The following is a 20,847-nucleotide window of genomic DNA, read 5'->3' as shown; positions in this document are numbered from 1 at the left end:
TGTCAGCAGCCTGGCAGAACACCTGGAAAGGAAAAAGCAGGAATTTTGAAGTTGGAAATAGTCATAAATTAGTTGCAAGTACCCAATAGGAGTGCTTTTTTCCTGTTTCATGGACTTCAAGCTCTACCTTTTGGGTGTGCAAGGTCCATCCTGGCACCCTCCTTCATATTGTGCTGTCTTTCTGCTTGGTGTGTAACTGTATTTTCTTGGTGTTTTCCTTTGTGACACAAGATGAAACTGCTGAGGGAGGAGAAGATGAGAAAGTGGAAATTTGAGACTGCAGCCATGAGAGGTTTGCAAGGGACAGAATTGGAAAGGTAACAATGAGGGTGGGGAAACTGAGGGCTTGGATGAACTCTTTGTTGGCTTTCCTGCTTCTTTGAAACCTGGCTACAGCCTGCTGCCTGCAATGCATTGCTCTTGTTTGGCACTGCTCAGGGGGTGGCCATGAGAATGAGGTTTCTTCCTTTCAGAACTGGGAAATAAGGAGACCAATGGAGGAAGCTATGCCTTCTCATTTTGGTTTCACTGTTGCTGATCGCTTCGCCTTGCCTACCTTGGTTACCCAATTACTCTAATTGGGGGCCAACCCTTTCTTTATTTCTTCTTTTATTCCTTCTGTCTTATCTGGAAGAGCTTGTAGTTTTATAAAGGGAATAAAATGCTATCTTCCAACTTTAAGGGAAAGATCAAACATTAAAATGATACAATTTCTTATTTCTCCCCGTCCAGGGGGAGATACCCTCCCCCCAGTTTACAAGTAGACAAATGCTGACAGTGTCAAACTTCAGGAATAGATTTATTACAAGGGGAGGGAGTCTTACTTAATATATATCCATTTTTGCAGGAGGTGGTGGTGGGAGTAATAAAAGACATAATGAGGCATGACATTCTTTTGAACCCTAAAGTAGCACTTCTTGTGTATTTTGAAGAGAATGTTTTGAAATACAACATAACATTTTAGGAGATGTTTTTGAGTTAGCTAGAATATGCATTTTGACTAGACAAGACATAGTTTGATCTTTAAAGTCTACAAGCCCTCAAGTAATTGGTGTGAGCATGTTTTGATGATGGCTTTTCTAAAGAAATGTACGTATTATAGAGGAGCTGAAGAAAAAGTTACTCAATAATTATAGTGAAAAACAGATGAATCATTGGAATGTAAAATATAAAAATATTCATTCAAGGATATTATTTTCTCTAACTTTTGCTTATATAAAATGCTGTATAAATTGTATTTTATAATTTTGCAATCCTTTTGTAACTCTGAGCAATTACTTGTGATTTTGCTTAGGAAATACTATAATGAACAAACAAACATTTCTTGTTTGTTTATAAATGAACATTTAAAAATATCTGCAATATTTAAAAGAAATCGCACAGTCATATTATGGTGCAGAGAGTCTTCCAGGATGTCTAGTATTTTTGTATCACTTCCTCCAAGGGAGCAGGAGATGATCCCACACTGGAGGGGGGAGAACTCAGCTGCTCTTCTAGCCATCATAGACAGTTCAGTGGCTCTTTCCGCTCTAATGTCAGAGGTCTGAAGAGAATAAAAAAGGGGCATTCCATGGAAATATCAGGAACTTGCCATGCCCCTTTCCCCAACCAATCCTCCTGAAATTGCTCCTAGAGCATCATTCTAGGAGCAATCCTGTGTAAGATAGAACAAAGTGAGATAGACAGTGGAACTACCAGATGGATTTGCAGCTGGTTGACCAACCACACTCAACATGTGGTCCTCTCTATGTGGAAGGAAGTGTGCAGTGGGGTCCCTCAAGGTTCTGTCTTGGGCAATGGTGAGGCTGCACTTGGAGTGCTGTATCCAGTTCTGGTCACCACAATACAAAAAAAGACTCCGAGGCCCTGGAAGGGGTGCAGAGAACAGCAACAAAGATGATAAGTAGGAGGCTAAATCCTATAAAGAACGACTAAAAGAACTACCATATTTGCCGGCGTACAAGGCGACTGGGCGTATTAGACGACCCCCCCAACATTTCCACTCAAAATATAGAGTTCATGGCTGGCGAGAGGAGGGCGAGAAGGAAAGGGAAGGGAAGGGAAGCGAGCAGGCTGGCGGGCGGCGGCGGAGGTGGAGGGAAAGGAAAAGCAGCTCTCCAGTGGTGTGCGGGTGAGTGAGCAAGCTGGCTCAGCTGCAAGGGCAAGAAGGAAAGGGAAGTGGGCGGCGGAGGAAGAGGAAGAGGGGAAGGAGAAGCAGCTCTCCGGTGGTGCGCAGGCAAGCAGGTGAGCTGGCTCAGTGGTGCGGGGCGGCGGGCTCTGGCCGCTACAGGCATGGCCGGCTCTGCTTCCCTCCATCTGGACCGACCACCTGCCTGCCCACCTGCCTTCCTCTCCGGCCGGCGCGGCCCCACGTCACTCACTCAACGGCAGTGGCAGCAGCGGCAGCTCCTTCCTGGCCCAAATGAAGTGCACCTGGCGTACAAAACGACCCCCCCATTTGGAGGCATGTTTTTTGGGCCAAAAAAGTCATCTTGTACGCCAGCAAATATGGTAGGTATGTTTAGCTTAATGAAGAGAAGACTGAGGGGAAACATGATAGCAGTCTTTCAATATCCGAAGAGTTGCCACAGGGAAGAGGGCATTGATTATTCTCCATTGTGCCTGAGGGTAGGACAAGAACTCGTCAGAGTGAGATCCAACCTGGAAATAAGGAGGAATTCCCTGACGGTAAGAACCATTAAGCAGTGGAATAGCTTGCCTCCCAATGTTGTGGGTGCCCCATCGCTGGAGGTTTTCAAGAAAAGATTGGACAGCCATCTGTCCAGGAAGGTATGAGGTCTCCTGTCTTGGGGGGGGGGGGCTAGACTAGAAGACCTCCAAGGCGCCTTCCAAGCCTACGACGATTCTATGATTCTACCACAACTCAGTTGCACATGGCTTGGCCGTGTTGTTATATTCATGAAAGAAGAAAGTGCCAGAGCAAGACTGCAGTTGACCATTAAGACAACAACAATCATAACTGGAAGAATTGCACAACTTTAGCATTGACAATAAAGAAATGAAAATAGTGAAAATTTTTGTATAATTTGGCTCAAGCATCAATCCAAATGGAGATTGCAGTCAAGAAATCAGAAGGAGACTGAGACTAGGAAGGGCAGCAATGAAGGAATTTAAAAAGATAATTAAATATAAGAATGAGCCACTGGAGAACAAGAGCAAGATCATCCATACTCTTGTATTTCCGATCACCGTGTATGGGTGTAAAAGCTAGACAGTAAAGAAAGCTGACAGGAAAAAAATGATTCATTTGGAATGTGGTGCTGGTGGAGAGCTTTGCAGATAAGTTGACCTGTTAGAAAGACAAACAAGTGGGTCCTAAATCAAATTGAGTCTGAGCTTTCTGTAGAGGCAAAAATGACAAAACTGAGGCTATCCTTTGGGCACATCGTGAGAAGGCAGGATTCTCTAGAAAGACAATAATGTTGGGAAAGATGGAAAGAAGCTGGAAAAGATCAAGATTAAATACAAGATGGGTTGACTTCCTAAATAGAAACCAGAAGCTTGAGTTTACAAGAGCCAAGCAGGACAGGACCTTTTGGAAATTGCTTATTCATAGGGTTATCTTGAGTCAGAGGTGCCTTGACAGATATAGCAACAATAGCAGTTCCAAAGCTTTAGAAGTGTATACAGATTTAGTGTTGACTCGTGTAACTTCTTGGCCAATGCAACTGAGGGGAGAGCAGAAAATAATAAAAATGGAAGTCAGGGATGAAAGAACAATTCCATTTCTTCCTACTGCTAGGCCTAGTAGAAGAAAGCTAGAACATCCTCTGCCTTGGATCTCCCCTTGGCCTATAGGATAGATCATTTCCCCTACATGAGAATCTGATGATACATTGCTGCTGTGCATATGGGCACTCTGTACATCTTTGATTTGGACTACAGGATAGTCTGCATTTCCATGACACTTAAAATTATAAAATATGCATGAGCAGAAATTTCCTGGAATACCCCGTGTTGATAGGAGAAGAACAAAATTGCCTTCTTGGACACAATCCCTAAAAAAAACAACAACACCCCAAGTATTTTCCTTCTGGTACTATACAGCAGCTCAATGAACAATGAAGAGTTTCTGCAGCATTGCACTCATATGCCAGATTAGTAGGATATACTCATTTACATATGGCAGACACAGAAATTATTGTTTACAGTAAATCTGTGTGACTGTAAGGTCAAGCTCACCTCTTAAGAGCCATGTGGTATATCTCAAACATAGTGGTCTGGAGAAGAGCCATTCGAATCAATATGACGGTTACGTTATTAAGCCCAGCTGATGGTTTATTTTGGAGAGGTTTATGTGAGGCTAATTATCTATTATTACCTACTGAGGGCTAACAGCTAAATCTTTCCTTTTTCTGAAATCAAGAGTGAGTGAAATGGCACACACCCACACCCAATTACATTCCAACCAAGCAGAAGACTGTAACATCCAAATATACGGATAATCTAGTTAAGGTTTATGAAGAGAGGCATTGTAGACGGTACTTGATGAATATAGGCAGCCGCTGCAACTTAGAATCTATGTAGGCAGCATATCTACTCAAAGTAGAGTTGAGTTCAGTAGGCCTTAATATTCCCAAGTAAGTATGTATGGGACTCTAGTTTAAGTATTATCAACATACTAACAATGAAGTCCACGTACTTGTAACTTATTTAAAATATCAACATATTTCACTTTAAATCATGAAGAGCCTGAGTGGGATGACCCTTCCTTCCTTCCTTCCTTCCTTCCTTCCTTCCTTCCTTCCTTCCTTCCTTCCTTCCTTCCTTCCTTCCTTGTGACTTCTATTTTCATTATGGTAAAAGTCAACCAGCGGGCTGGATAGCTCAGTAATTTAGGTATCTGGCTGAGGAGCCAGAAGCTGGGAGTTCAACTCTCCACTGTGGGCTCCAGGGAGAAGAACCAGCCTGGGTGGCCTTGGGCAAGCTACCTGGTCCCAGGGCGCCCCCAGAAGAAGGGAATGGGAAACCACTTCTGAATACCCTCTACCTGGAAAAACCCTAGCTGGAAAACCCTGAAAAGGATCACCGTAAGTCAGAATTGACTTGGTGGCACAAGGTTATTATTAATAGCCAAAAATTATTTCACAAAATATCTCCATTTTTTCCTTCTCCTCAGTACATGCCAGTGTCTCACTCATGCTGATCTTTGTTTAAAAGATGCTAGAGCTTAACTGTACAAATATTTAGAAGTCCATTCCAAGTTTTCCTAGCAGCGCTAATGTACTCAAATTGACCAGGGCTCTGGATTTCCTTGAAGGCTCAGTTTACCTGTATGCTTTTCTTTCTTTTTCTCACTACAAGCTGGACCTGTGAGGAGGTACAACTTGGACCTTTTTCTATCCACAAACTGGATCTGTTTGCTTTTCATAAAATCATGTTTAGCTTAGACTATTTCTCTTTGGTTCATGAAGAAGCTTACAACATCTCACTTAGGCAAAGGCCTCCTGGGCTTCTACATCGATCACCTCAGGTTCACAGGAAACCCCCTGTTGCCATTCTAAAGTATCAGACTCCACACTACAGAGTTACAGTCGTTTGATATCACTTAACAGTCATGTGTCTGACCTACAAAATCTTGGGTTTTTGCAGTTTGGCGAGGTCTTGGAATTCTCTGCTCTACTTCAAAGGTAGTTCACGCGAGCTTTTTAAGAGAGAGTTCAAAATTCTACAGCCATGGGTTCCTGTCTAGGCTCTTCTGTCTGGTACAACGATGGCAGAGGTTATGTCCTGCAGTTCTTTAGTAGCTGTCAACTAGTTGCTCAAGGGGGCAAGATATCATCTAAGACAACTGAGACAGAAACAGCACAAAAGTAGCTGGGGAATGTGCTTGTTGGGGTAAAGGGAGAGGGATGACATATTTTGCTAATAAAAGGCATGGCTGCACTTTGTTTGAGCTGGAAGCTCTTCAGGATATGTGGCTTTTTGTCAGATAAAATGAGTTGTGAAATTTTAAGCTAGAAGGTCAGGAATGCAGGGTTTCTGAATGTGTTGCTTCTATGATTTCTCTTTCCCATCTACAATTCCTTGTGCAGCTTGCCCAAGGCTACAAAGGCTGGCTCAGCCTTTACAAAGAAAACGCTCATGAAATTTTGCATGTACACACACACACACACACACAATACCTATTTGTATGCATTTTAACTCTGAGATGTGCATTTTGTATGCAATTTTAAAGCCTAAGATATGCATTTTATACACACATTTAAATCTAAATCATGTGTTATTGCCTATTTTGAGTCTGTTTGGGTTTTGTTTTTTGAACAAAGTTTGAAAAGCAAATATTCACTCTGCTGCATTCATATATTTAGGCTGGGAGTTACAGTATGGAATTAGTCTAGGCCACTTTAAAAGGTAGACTAGATGAAATGCTGTGCCGCCCACATCAATGAGACCCTGATCAATCCTGTCCACAGGTTGCTGACACCCAGATCCAAAGTCAGCTGGGCCACTGCTATGGATTTCTTCATGCCTGTAATACACATCTTATTGCCAATAGCTCTTTATTGATTTCTCCAGTTGACTTTGTAAGCTGACCATAATTATCTCCTATGAATCTTTAACAAAGCACCAAATCTTAATAGGGGATCTCATTACACTTATCTTTCTTTTTTTCCTTTAATTTTATTTCTATCCCGCCTATCTGGTCATATTAGACCACTCTAGGCGGCTTACAATAGAAAAGCATCAATATAATTTTAAAAACGTTACACCTAAACAGAAATAGAAGTCGAAAAGAGATATAGAGGAAGAAAGATCGTCAGGAGTTTTCTGTTGGGAAGGCCTGCCTATACATCAGTGTTTTTAGTTGTTTCTTAAAAATGCCCAGCGAGGGAGCCGCGCGAATCTCAAGAGGTAAGTTGTTCCAGAGGCGAGGAGCCACCGCCGAGAAGGCCCGATTTCTGGTCTTTTTCTTCCGGGCCTCTCTCGGCGTTAGGCTCCTCAGCCTCACCTCCTGGCTCGCACGAGTGACACGGGTAGATCTTGGTGGGAGAAGGCGTTCCACTAAGTATCGAGGTCCTAAACCATTTAGGGCTTTGTAAGTAAGCATCAACACTTTGAAGTCGATGCGGAATCGGATGGGCAGCCAATGCAATGCGGCCAGAGTGGGCAAGATATGTTGGTATCTTCTCACTCCACTGAGTAATCTGGCCGCAGCATTCTGCACCACCTGTAGTTTCCGCAGCAGCCTCAAAGGTAGCCCCACGTAGAGCGTGTTGCAGTGGTCTAATCTTGAGATTACAAGCGCATGCACCAAAGCAGTGAGAGCCCCAACATCAAGGTAAGGGTCGCAGCTGGGCTATCCGCCTAAGATGGAAAAAAGCAGTACAGACCATGGACGCCACCTGAGAAAACAGCTGCAACGGATACATGCACCCACCTTTGTTGTTAGGATAACTGGTTTGGGGAAAAACAGATGTGGAACTAGGTTACTTCAAGGTACCATCTGCACACATTAAAAGAAAGCCCATCGAGAAATCTGTGCAAAATGCAAAATGGAACAGAGGAGACCTCTTCCAGGAACAGAACAAAATAAAGCTTCTATACATTGAACTCCATTCATTTTTTTTAAAATTACAAGTTGAAAACGAATAGAAAGGAGACTCTGCCTAGACAGGAACATATATATAACTGGGGATCAGCTCAGCCCCCATATGGCAAATGAGTTTGCTTGCCCTGCTGGGAAGTCATGGGGGCCTTCAGAGACTCCAGACACATCACTGTTACTTGCCTTGTTTAGGCCCTGGAGGTTCATCTTCGAGGGCTGAGCACTGTGGGAGACCCGGGTGGACCAGAGGCAACAGCAAACCCATTTTGCCACACAAAGTGTGAAATTGGACCTCAATATGTAGATGGGGAGAGGGAGCTCTCAATCCACGAGTCATCACTTTACCTGCTATATGACTAAGCTTACAGAAACAGACAGCAGCTCTCTATGAATGCTCACCTCTATGCTGGGCAGAGAAGCTTGCCTGCATAAATATTTTATTTAGTTTAAATAGAAAATCCTTAAAATAACCTTTCCCCCTACTGTTCTTTTCAAATGATATTTGATCCATGAAAATGCTGACTGTAAACTCACCTTCAGCTAAAATAAACATTTCCTACTGAATACGTAAAACACACACACGCATGCCCACACCCACACCCACACACGAACACACATGGGTATTGCCATTTTGCCACTTGCAGAAATCTGTTGCACTTTTACTATTTCTTTTTTATGTTAGCAAAGGGTTGGACTTTAAATACCAGTTCTCTCCTTATTTTACATAATCTGGGTTCATGATAGAACACCCAGGGTACCAATTAACTGGATGTATTGGTCTGAGGTTTGTTTTTGTACCTTGATCACTGGCATTTATATATTAATAAAACTTGGAATCAGAAGGTGGTAGTTTTGGGGGGGAAAGTGGGTGGAGTGGGGAGAAAATTGGAAGGTGCATAAAACATAGTATAGATTATTAAGGTCTTACATGGTCTGAATCAAATGTTCTTTCTTGGCGTGACTGTAAACAGGAAGGGAACCCCTGAAACATCCAGGCACTGTGTTGGCATCTTGTGTTCTCCTCAGTCTTCAATCTTGACAATATTGGTGCTCTTCTGTTCTTTGTTTAGATCCTTTTTGAAAAATGGCCCCAAAACAAAGGTGTTGTCAAGAACAAAAGAAAAACCAAAGTACGGAGGCACCTTCAAAGTAATAAAAAGGGGGAAAGCTGTGAGGCCTTGATGGAAAAGTCAAGAGAAGGATGGGTAAGTACCGTTACTCAACTGCTAGAATGTGCAACTATGGAAACCTATACACAGGTGGTGTGATGCATAGACTTTCAATATTCCTAAACAAGAATAGAAAAAGCAAATGATAAATACCTTCATCAGGCCACTAAAATTTTAAAAACAGCTGAGCTTTCCTGTTCAGTTGTTCCCTTCTTCAGGCTGAGCACTACAAAGCTTGCAGGAGTGAGGGAAGAAAGAGAAACATCCAAAAACTGTCTCATTTTCTTTGATGTTATTCCCAGCCACACAGACATTAGAAGCATTGGCACAACACACTAGAAGATGTATGAGGCGTTTGGCAATCCGTTATCTACAGCAGTGAGGTTCCCAACCTTTTTTGAGTCATGATCCCCTTTTATAACAGCTAAGTAATCTGCAACCCTTCTTCATATTTGCATAAAAAGACATTTTTAAAGGGATAAAGTCATTCCTTCTCAGAAAATACAGGCTGCTTTCTTCTCCCAAAGGGCCTGTTTCTCATACATACACATATCCGCTAACTTTAATATCCTGCTCTGAAAGGTCAAGGAAGAAATTATTAAGTAAAGGCTATAACACATGTAAGGCAATCCATGATCCCCAGAAAACATTTTGTGACTGCCTTGGGGGTCACAACCCCCAGGTTGGGAAACAGGGCTCTACAGAGAAAGCTCTGGGGCACTTTCTCTGCACTAATTCTCCATATAGGAGATCCTTTGGAATCCGACCATCAGCCATTCTCACGACATGCCCAAGCCAATGTAGACGTCGCTGTTTCAGCAATATATATGTGCTAAAACTTCCAGCTCGTTCTAAGACAACTCTATTTATTTGTTTGTTTGTTTGTTTGTTTGTTTATTTATTGGACTTATATAGCGACCCATACAAGCACTCTCCGGGCGATTTACACTTTTAATTATACAGGCTACACATTGCCCCCCCCCCCCAGCAAGCTGGGTACTCATTTTACCGACCTCGGAAGGATAGAAGGCTGAGTCAACCTTGAGCCGGCTACCTGGGATTTGAACCCCAGGTCGTGAGCACAGTTTTAGCTGCAGTACAGCGATTTAACCACTGCGCCACGAGGCTCATTTAAGGAAAAAAAATCACCCCTATCAAGTGAAAAAAAAGACTCGGGTCCTTTTTTTACTTGATCCATTTGTTCATTTTTTTTTCAAATTATAGTCCAGCCCCCCCCCAACAGTCTGAGGAACAATGAACTGGCAGCGGTGGCAGCTTTGAATTTCCCGCCCTTTCCTCCTGCCTTTCGTAGGTTAATGCTCCGGCTGCAAGTCAAACCAAAATTTTGCAGCCGAAGCTTTTCGTATCTTGAAATTTTCGTAAGTAGGGACCTTCGTAAGTCGAGGGTCCACTGTAGATGCATTGTTGCAGCTTCCATTGAAGAGAGGAGAGATATTTGGAGAGTTTAGGGAAATTAAAGGTTACAGACACAGAGTCAAAAGACAGGTTTTACTGGACACACCTGAGATTGATTTAAAACTAAGTTTTGCAACAAGTATCTATACCTTTTCTTCAGCCTTGCATCTAAATTTGGATGCGCTGTGCTGCACTGGTAAACATAAAAGAATATTGGTTCTTAATAGTGCAAGAAAGAAATCTAAACAAGATTTCCTTTTCAGTACAGATGGCTGAGAGTGCTGTGCACCAGGTTGCATGGGGCAGAGAAACTCCAAATTCATATAAATTCCATTGAGATTAACAATCCTTGTACCTTGCAGATGTACAGAGAAGTACTTCAGTGCACACAGTTGATCTGAAAGACAGATTCGTTCTAGGCATTTGGACTTCTTTGTTCCCCAAGCAATAGATACCTAGAGAATTTGTTGGAGAGGGAGGAAACCCTGACAATTGCTTTGTGTTTGGGTGAAAAGTGCTTAACTGATGAAAAAAGGATTCAGCTTATGAGAATTTCCCTTGCTTGGTGTCACTTTGTGAATGGTAGTGAGCACAAGAAAGTATCCTGTAGACCATCTTGACTACTGCCACTAGTGTTGTCAGCATTCCGGCTGCCCTTTGCTATGTAAAGCTTGGCATCCTTTTTCTTTTTGGCAATGTGGGCACAATACTGTGCAGCAATATCAGGCCATTTCCTGCTGTTTTGAAGTACAATATTCCAGAGGGATGTGGTGGCGCTGCAGATTAAACCGCAGAAGCCTCTGTGTTGCAAGGTAAGAAGACCAGCAGTCATCAAATCCACGCATCGAAGTGAGCTCCCGTCACTTATCCCAGCTCCTGCCGACCTAGCAGTTTGAAAGCATGTAAAAATGTGAGCAGATAAATAGGTACCACCATGGTGGGAAGGTAACGGTGTTCCATGTCTAGTTGCACTGGCCACGTAACCACGGAAACTGTCCTTCAACAAACGCTGGCTCTATGGCTTGGAAACAGGGATAAGCACCGCCCCCTAGAGTCGGACACGACTAGACTAAATGTCAAGGAGAACCTTTACCTTTACTTTTATCTATCCAAGAGTCATAAACTGGAAGATTTTTTTTTTTTGGAAAATTGATTTTAACAGCCAGCTTGTGAAAAGTGAGCTTGAAAAGGAAAAATTTGGAAATATGTTTGCCAATGACCAGAGTTAGACATGAGTAGCTAGTTGAAATGGTTATGCTTAGATAACATGGGTGCCTCCCCCAGTGCCCTATCCACAGCTGGTCACTTCTCCACAGTCACCTCCAGGCTCCTTCTTCTGTACCGATTGAAGAATCTGGGCCAAGCAGAAAACAAGCCCAAATCAGTCTATTTTTTTTCTTTATTTTTCTTTCTATGAGTGCATATGTTTGGACCACATCTGATCAGATGGCATCCAAGTGGGAAATAGTTTAGTCTTAGCTCCATTTTTTTAGACTTTCTGCAACGTAGTCAATGAATTATTTGTAATCAGACACAATCTACGAAAAAATGCATATTGCATTTAGATAATCAATATTTATGCCTTTTATCAAATAGAGCAAAGACAATCCAGCAGCAGGTATCTACAATGACACCACAATTGAACTTGAAGACCAGCTTGAGTCATCTGACGTTGCCCTGGTGTTACAGTGACACCACAACAGCATGTTCTTGCCTTCTTATCCCCAGCTTTCTTATCCCCATGTTCTTGCCTTCTTATCCCCACATCCATGTTAGCTGAAAGCCAGCTCTGAAAATTTTCTCAGCCTTCCACTGCTTTGGGAGTTGGAGGGCGGGGCTACAGTGAGGAGATTATTTATTTATTATTTATTTACGTATTTATTGGACTTATATACCGCCCCATAGTGCTACAAGCACTCTCCGGGCGGTTTACAATTTTAATTATACAGGCTACACATTGCCCCCCCTCCCCCAGCGACCTGGGTACTCATTTTACCGACCTTGGAAGGATGGAAGGCTGAGTCAACCTTGAGCCGGCTACCTGGGATTTGAACCCCAGGTCGTGAGCACAGTTTTAGCTGCAGTACAGCGTTTTAACCACTGCGCCACGAGGCTTAGATTAGATCAGCTCTCAATTGTGCTGATGGTCGCATGTCTCCTGCTGGATTCTGGCTTTGTGAGGAAAGAAATATTTTTATTGACATGCTTAAACAATAGAATGACTGTGTTCTGTAAATCTCGGTCAGTATGGAATGACAGCTGAAAAGGCACTACTGTGCAGTTCCCTTCTGACCTTTCCTGAACAGAGAGTCATAAAATAAATTCCTGTGTGCTGACGATGTTTTTCTGAGGCTAAGAGATGTCCTCTTTAAGTATGCTCGGCCAAGCCTATTTTGAAATACGCCCTGTAAAGCAGCATCTTAGTTTGTGTTCATCATATTCCAGATTATTTTTTGTGTGACGTGGAAGTTTTGCTTCAGTAGCTGTCATCTTCTGTGCCTTTCCTGAAAGTTCCCCAAATGTTTTTAGTTCCCCAAAATGATTTTCTTGTGGGAGAACAATAAGGTGCAGTGATTATTGAAAGCATTTTCTAGTTCAGTTCTGTGCAACAATAATAAATTAAAGGAAAGAAAGAGCACAATGGTGAAAATCCTGTTGTGCAACTACACAAATGGTGTAACTTTTAAATATGAATTGCTGTAAGAAAATCTCTATAGACATTATCTGTTGCATGCTGAGAAGTGTAATTCATTATGCAATAGATAATATATGTTGAAACTTCTTCTTTGAGGCAATTCACAACTAAAATTTATTCCACTTGTGTACCTGGGTAACAGGATTTCAGCCAATGAGTACAATCAATCATGTCCTTTCAAATCCAAATATTAGATGCAAGTGAACCTGTTTTAGTTCTTGGACAGCTGTATGACTTGATTCTTACACTTATTATGTTGCATTTCTGGGCATTTTGGTTTAAAGTAGTTTTCTTCTTTTTCAAATATGGTAAGAAATTAAAAGTAGGAGAAAGTACTTTCTTATGCATAATAAAGGCAAAAAGAGATTCAGGACGATAGTGATTGTATAAAATATCTATCAGTATAAAAGATGGAGTGCTTTCTACTACTGAGTTGGCAAATATTGGTAGATGTCGTATTTCTCAAATAGGCTGCCTGTGCATACACAAATCAAAAGGAGTAATCTGTCTTTTCTTGGACTTTTTCATCATCAGAGTTTGAAAGGAGAAGGAAAAAGCATGCTCCTCTCCTCCCCCTTCACGTTACTATTTGAAAGAGAAATGTGGGCCATTCTTTCCAAGTGTCCTGGGACAGAAATAACTGCTTTCAGTGAGGTGGCACAAAAGCTTAATTAATTTGATAATTGGGTTCTCTGGAATTGACTTTAGGTGCCACGTCATTTCTGGGAAAGCAGCCAAGGGCAGACTGGCATCAGAAGAGCCACGAGAAGAGAGAACGAGAAGAGTGAGAGGAGAGGCATGCCTGGCTTGCTCTGGGGAACATAGATGGGACTTTTGCTGTATATTCCTCTTTGTCGGCACAGTCCATTTGCAAACCGCAGAAGACCTTATGTGGCTGAGTTCTAATTAAAGGAAGCAAGTTGAAATTCTCTTGAAGGCCCAGTGACTGACATACTGGATTGTGTCCAATTAACCCTTCCAAAAGAAAAGACATCTCCATCCCCTCTGCGGTGCTTTGTTAAGCCGTCAGAATCTGCTCTGCACTGTTGGCGAATTTTCTGCATGGGCATCCCAGGGATGGGCCCTTGTGTCACAATTGCAAAATAATTAGTATACTATGTATATTCACACATAGTACACACACATACATGTAATGGGCACAAGTTAGTGTAAATTTACACCAGTAGAAGCTGATGACATCAGCAGTTGGCACTGTTAAAATTTAATTAAAATTATTTACAGTGGTACGTCGACTTACGAACCTAATCTGTACTGGAATTAAGTTCGTACGTCGAAAAGTTCGTAAATCGAGGCAAACTTTTCCATTGGAATGCATTGAAAACCATTTATTAATCTGTATCTGCTGTTTCCCGTTCGTAGGTCGAGGCGCTGTTCATAGGTAGAGGCATTAGTTCCCATAGGAACTAATGCAAAACCGGTTAATCCGTACTCCACCACTGGGGGGGGGGGATTTTTTCTTCTTTTGACCTAAGGTGAACTTTCTTCTTTTGACCTAAGGAGAACTTAGGTTAAAAAAAAAAGGGTAGGAAAGGGTTTTTTCTCTTTTTTGTTCGTAAGTCGAGGCTCTGTTCGCAAGTTGAAGCAACTTTTTGCAAACAGAGCCGTTCGTAACTCGAATCGTTCGCAATTAGAGATGTTTGTAAGTCGAGGTTCCACTGTAAAAGCTTTCTCTTCCCCTGTTTTACCTTCCAAGGCTCCCTAGTGCCCCCTTCTGCCTGGGGAAGCCTTTGGGTGCCACAGGATGGGGGAAGACTTTTAAATTTTTCAAAATCACCATTAGGTCACTGCTGCCAGAGTCAGGACTGCCACTAGCAATCCAGCATCAGTTTTTGGTGATAAAAGGCTCCCTCTGCCATTCAACATCCAGAGGTTTGTAAAGCCTTCTCCAGAGCAGAAGGAAGCCCTAAGAAGCTTCAAACCCTAAACAGGGAGATTAATGATGATGATGATGTGCCATCAAGTCAATTCTGACTTACGGCAGCCCTTTTCAGAATTTTTCAGGTAGACAGTATTCAGAAGTGTTTTTTTTTTTCATACCCTTCTGCTGTGGGTGCCCTGGGATTGTGCAGCTTATCCAAGGCCGCACAGGCTGGCTATTCTGGGATGCACTGTGGGGAATCAAATGCCCAACCTCTGGCTCTTAGCCAGATACCTAAACCACTGAGCTATTCAGCCAACATGGAAATAGGAAGTTTTTAATTAATTTAAATTACATTTTATTGGTACCAGCTAATGTTATCATCAGCTTCTGCTGGCATCAATTCACGCCTACTGGATTTTGGCCAATGTGTATCTGTACATGTGTATGAGAAAGAAGGAGATAATGTGGATTTCCTGCACTACCACCTCAACAATTAAATGTGCACAACATCCATGTACTTCTGCAATGGGACAGCTGGAAATCAGGAAGAGACCAGCACCAAAGCTTTAAAACCACCATACATGGTAAAAGTAAACTATCCTCCTCCAGCATCTGTTCACTCTTAGATTTGTTTGCTAGACAGAAGACCTGGAGAAACATTAGCAATTCAGTTGGTACCTGAGATCTAGCAACACTCTTTCTATGACAGGCAATGGACTGGGTGAGAGAGACACGAGGTGGGGAAAGTTCTGTTGGATCAATGGAAAAGCTGTTCACATGATGCTGGACTGTCTTTTCAAAGTCACCGTCCAAAAGGCTTTAGAGAACAACTCTTTTAACCATTTTGATCAACCTCCTGCTCCAGTAGTTAGTAGTACAGCTTGGCACCATGATGATGAATAACTTCAGAGTAAGATAGCTCATAAAGGATTGGTGGAGTCATCTTGCATACATTATTCAGATCAGAACAATGCAGAAATTATTCTCAGTTCTTTTTATTCCTTCATGTGGCAGTGCAAACGTTAAGCTGGATTTGCTCGGTTTCATGTTTCTTTCCCTTGTGGTATTTAAAGCATCCTAATCTTATACTTCTGCTTTGCACACAATCAAGGGTTGTCCCTTACTGACAGATATAATGTGGAAATTTCCAGACTAACAGTCATGTGAGTTTGTTGCAGCAAAACCAACCAAGAATTTTGCAGGATCTTTAAAGGCTATGACAAGAATCCTATTGATGTTTGACATGCATATAAGGATATTAGATGAAGTGCTTCTCTCTCTTTTTGGCATGTCCAGGGCTGATCATGGCCGACCTGATCACACAATCAGATGAGCAACTGGGGAATGGCCAGTTGTATAATGGAAGGGCCAGAAAACAGCTGCTGTCGCATGCACAACTGCCCTTTTGCGATCACGTAGGGCAACAGGATTTTGGCCTTGCAAGCCATACTGTATTTTGGATAAGGTTTTATTGATTGCAGTCACTTCTTAAGATGTATGTAGAAAGTGATTAGGTTTTTCTAGAGAAGAGTCTGCCAGGTACATGAACTGCTAAGAATCTGTGTATATGGGACATATGGATCCAGATGGAATAAGCAAAGAGAATGTTCATACAATCGTTCTAATTTTATTGTGTACCAAATGCCTGTTCTGGGAATTAAGATTCATAGAATAATGGAGTTGGAAGGGGCCTATAAGACCATCAAGTCCAAACTCCTGCTCAATTCAGGAATCAAAATCAAAAGAGATGTGACAGATGGCTGTCTAGATTTCTCTTGAATGGCTCCAGTGTTGCAGTGCTCACTACCTTCTGAGGTAATTGGTTCCATTGTTGCATTGCTCCAACAGCTGATATTCAGCTGAAATCTGGTTTCCTGTAACTTTAGCCCATTGTTATGTGCCCTGCACTTTGGGCTGATTGAGAACATATCCTGCCCCTCCTCTTTATGACTACCTTTTATGTATTTCCCCTCAGTTTTCTTTTTTCAAGCTTATATATGCCAAGTTCTTTGATCTTTTCTCATAGGGGTTGCTTTGCAGTCTCCTGATCATCCTTGTGGCCCTCCTCTGAACTTGTTCCAATTTGTTCACATCCTTCTTGAAGTGTGGTGTCCAGAACTGGAAACAATACTCAAGATGAGGCCTAACCTTATCCTTGTTTTTGATAAGACTAATGGGAAGGGAAGATCTCACTAAATTTCTCAGTTGGAAAGAGAAATTATCAGATAACATCCTCAGACACCTAGCTCCTTATTAGTAGTGGTTGTAGAGGGGCTCTGTTCTTGTTTTTCACCACTACCCCCAGCAGTAGCATTTGGTAAGGTTTTTATTTTCATTCATTCATTCATTCATTCATTCATTCATTCATTCATTCATTCATTGCACTGCCTCTGCAAGTCCCATAAACAGCAGCCACTGAGTTGGCAGCTTTTTTGCTTCCTCTACTTAATGTCAATGTAGGGCATCATGGTGAAGAAGGTGGAACATTTTTGGACATAATTATGCAAAAGTAACCCTCTAGTTCTAGGCTAGTAATTAGACATAGAGATGAATATATAAATGAATTGCCATATTTGTTGTATACCGTTGATTCATTGGATATTCGTCCCTTCCTATTTGTGAGATCTGGAGACCCCTCACAAATACAAAGGGATGAATATACCTTGGGTCTTTTTTAATGAGAAAGGGGTGGTAAAATTAATTTAAATAGATTAATATCTATCTATCTATCTATCTATCTATCTATCTATCTATCTATCTATCTATCTATCTATCTATCTATCTATCTATCTGTCTATCTATCTATCTATCTATCTATCTATCTATCTATCTATCTATCTATCTATCTATCTATCTATCTATCTATCTGCCTGCCTGCCTGCCTGCCTGCCTGCCTGCCTGCCTGCCTGCCTGCCTGCCTGCCTGCCTGCCTGCCTGCCTGCCTGCCTGCCTGCCTGCCTGCCTGCCTGCCTGCCTGCCTGCCTATCTATCTATCTATCTATCTATCTATCTATCTATCTATCTATCTATCTATCTATCTATCTATCTATCTATCTATCTATCTATCTATCTATCTATCTATCTATCTATCTATCTATCTATCTATCTATCTATCTATCTATCTATCTATCTATCTATCTATCAAAATAATTCTCCTTTCTTGAAATTCTTTTTAAATGGAATTTCTTTGCTATCAAATTGTAGCAGAATGGTCAAAATTCTCATGGGGTAAAGTTTTGGAACAGTACTCCATAACACAGTTAATGTTACTTTTGCTTGCCGAATATTTCAACTAGAATATATTCATACTGGGAGTCTGCAGCTGTATTTGGGGGTGGGGGAGAGCTGCAACTGTAAGGGGGAGTGCGAGCTGCCCTTAAATGTATTTTACTGCTAAGCCCTACCACAGAGTTTATATGTGAACTTATATTTTTCTCTTTTTTTGATACGAATGATTCTAGGCAAAGCATCTGGAGCTGGAGATCAACAAATAAAGCAAAACGAAAGAGCTCATTTCTGTGCATACTGTATCAACAGTTGAGAGTACAGCTTCTTGGATGTCAAATTCTAGTGCTTTTCTTCTGCTGCCTCTGGAATAAAAGAAACTGACCTGCTTTCAAAACTCCTCCATTTTCCATTACCACAATCCCACGTGGTTTTCTTTAATACAAGATAGTTAGCTTCAGGCGCTCAATATAGACACTCCAGAAGTTATTGAAGATAAATTTCTTTTCTTTTCTCTTTTTTTGCTCATTGCATTTCTTCTTCTTCTTCTTCTTCTTCTTCTTCTTCTTCTTCTTCTTCTTCTTCTTCTTCTTCTGTCTTTCCTATAATGACCTTTCTTAAAGTAGGAAACATATGAGTCATAATTATAACTAGGGTAGCAAAAAGACACTGCTTAAGACTTTGCCTGCAGCTGAAGATAGGTTAAATTTACTACTTGTTTATTTAGCCAGTTCATTCCTGTTTCTCCGGTCACGGTAAAACGATACCAAGGGCCCTGCAAAGGCTTTCCAAGGGGGTTTCCCATTCAGCATGCAGGACAGCATCATATGATTGGTCCTTTAAGAGAGAGGAGAAAAAGGACCTACAGCAGTTTGTTTACATTACCAACACCCACAGCCTAACAAAGGCTCAGAAGGGCTTGCTGGTCTGTAACAAGGCTTTGTAGCTCCGGGACAATCAAAATAAAATATAGTTTGTCTAAATAAATGCATGAAAGCAAGCCTAACTTTAACTCTCTCTAATTTTTTTAAAAGTCACATTGTTTTTGTAGATGTAAATAACTTTTGCAAACCCGACCCTTAAAAATAAAAGAATAGGGCTCGTTCTGAGCCCTCGGTTTCCTTAAAACAGTCTTGATTTGGCAGGAAATTCCACAGCCTCAAGAAGTCTCCAGCCTGCCTCTGCCAACTTTTTTTTTTCCTAAGAGAAAGTTAAGCTGGGATAACATTATTGTATGTGGATGTTTGCATACCACAGACATCTGCAGTCCTAGACAAAGTGACATCCATGTGAGATAGCCTAGGCTTATCAGAAAGTTGGAGCAGAAGTAAATTTAGTCAGCAACTGGAAAAGAATTTCAGCCGCCGTCTTTTATTTTTGTTAAGAGCCAAAGGAAACATTAAAAAGAAATATGCTGTTACTGCACACGTACATTGTATTTATTTATTTATTTGGGATGGGAGACGATACGAGCAACTAGCTGTTATTCAACATATGGCGAGGGGTGGGGAGATCTGGCTGTCCAGATGTTTGAACTCCCCAAAGCACTGAGTGAGTGTGAAGAATGTTCGGGAGTCCAGAAAGTTGTAGTCTAAAACATCTTGAGAGCCCCAAATTCTCCAGCCCTGAAAGAGGCCAAGGCTGGAGTCCTGTGCAAAAGAAATAAGCATGCAGAAGTTGGACTGTTTCTCAGTCATGAATTAAGGACACCACCACTGAGAACCATACATTATTTGGAGAGGCAGGGAGGGGGGGGCTTTATTTGATCCTTTATAAACAGTAAACAATGTTGCTGAGAATTTCCTTTGGGAGACAAACATATTCAAGAGACTGTCACTGATGTGGATTTTGGCTCAGATTCTATGGTCAGTTAACTTCAAGGAAGTTTGTGGAAGGAAAGTCTCCTGTCCCCTACAGCAACTTGAACCTTGCTATCAGCCTTTCCAGAAGGAGGATGGCGCCTTCTTGAATAACGTGAGACTGAGGATGACAAATGCAGCAGGGAAGACGGGACAGGAGCATCCCCTTTTGTGAACTTTCCAAAAGTTGCCTATCTTACTATTCAAGCCATTATTATTGTTACTATTAATATTGTTGTCATTATGAAAACTATGTTTGACGTGCCTCCCCAATTCTGTTACAGGAATAAAAACCTACAACAGACAGATTTTTCCACCTGAATGATGATATTCTGGTTAATTAGTTACAGAGAAAAGAGGCAGAAGCAAATTATTCTTTTCCCAAATGGCCCCAGAATGAAATACAGAAACAGAACTTCTGATCAGTGCATTCAGGAATATCTGTTGAGATTTTGAGACTGGATTATGATAGTAAGCTTTGAATGCTCTCCATGGCGAAAGGTGTTACAGTGGTACCTCAATTTAATAACTTAATCCGTATTGGGACTGCGTTTTTAAATTGAAACGTCTTAAGTTGAAGCACCATTTCCCATAGGAATGCACTGAAAACCATTTAATCCGTATCTCCTGTTTTTCGTTCTTAAATTGAGGCGCTAATCTTAAGTCAAAGCATTAGTTCCCATAGGAACCAATGCAAAGCTGGTTAATCCATATCTACCACTAGGGGGCAGTTTTTATTTTTAATTTTTTCTTCTTTTGACCTAAGGTGGACTTAGGTCAAAAAAGGGGCAGGAAAGGTTTTTTCTTTGTTTGTTTGTTCTTAAGTTGAGGCTTCGTTCTCAAGTCAAAGCAACTTTTTACGAACGGAGCCATTCTTAACTCGAATCGTTCATATGTAGGGACATTCTCAGGTCGAGGTACCACTGTATTAAGACCTTACTTCACCAAAGCTTTATAGGAACAAAAAAATAAAAATTCTCAATTGTGTAAATCTTATTCCATAAAGAAGTGTGGCAACTCAGCTCAACCTA

General features: G+C 41.5%; 1 long non-coding RNA gene across 2 annotated transcripts in view; it reads left to right on the top strand.

Annotated features, from left to right (window-relative positions):
- LOC140702498 (uncharacterized) overlaps positions 1-19,377 on the top strand; it is a 35,659-nt gene extending 16,282 nt beyond the window's left edge. For both annotated transcript variants that reach the window (XR_012081682.2, XR_013536666.1), the window contains exons 2-3: positions 8,641-8,775; positions 13,559-19,377. This is a non-coding gene — a long non-coding RNA (uncharacterized LOC140702498). The remainder of the gene's footprint in view (positions 1-8,640; positions 8,776-13,558) is intronic.
- The last annotated feature ends 1,470 nt before the right edge of the window (positions 19,378-20,847 follow it).

This window comes from Pogona vitticeps, chromosome 1, assembly GCF_051106095.1.
Source record: "Pogona vitticeps strain Pit_001003342236 chromosome 1, PviZW2.1, whole genome shotgun sequence".
Taxonomy (NCBI): Eukaryota; Metazoa; Chordata; class Lepidosauria; order Squamata; family Agamidae; genus Pogona; species Pogona vitticeps.
This window is presented reverse-complemented; position numbering and strand designations above follow the sequence as displayed.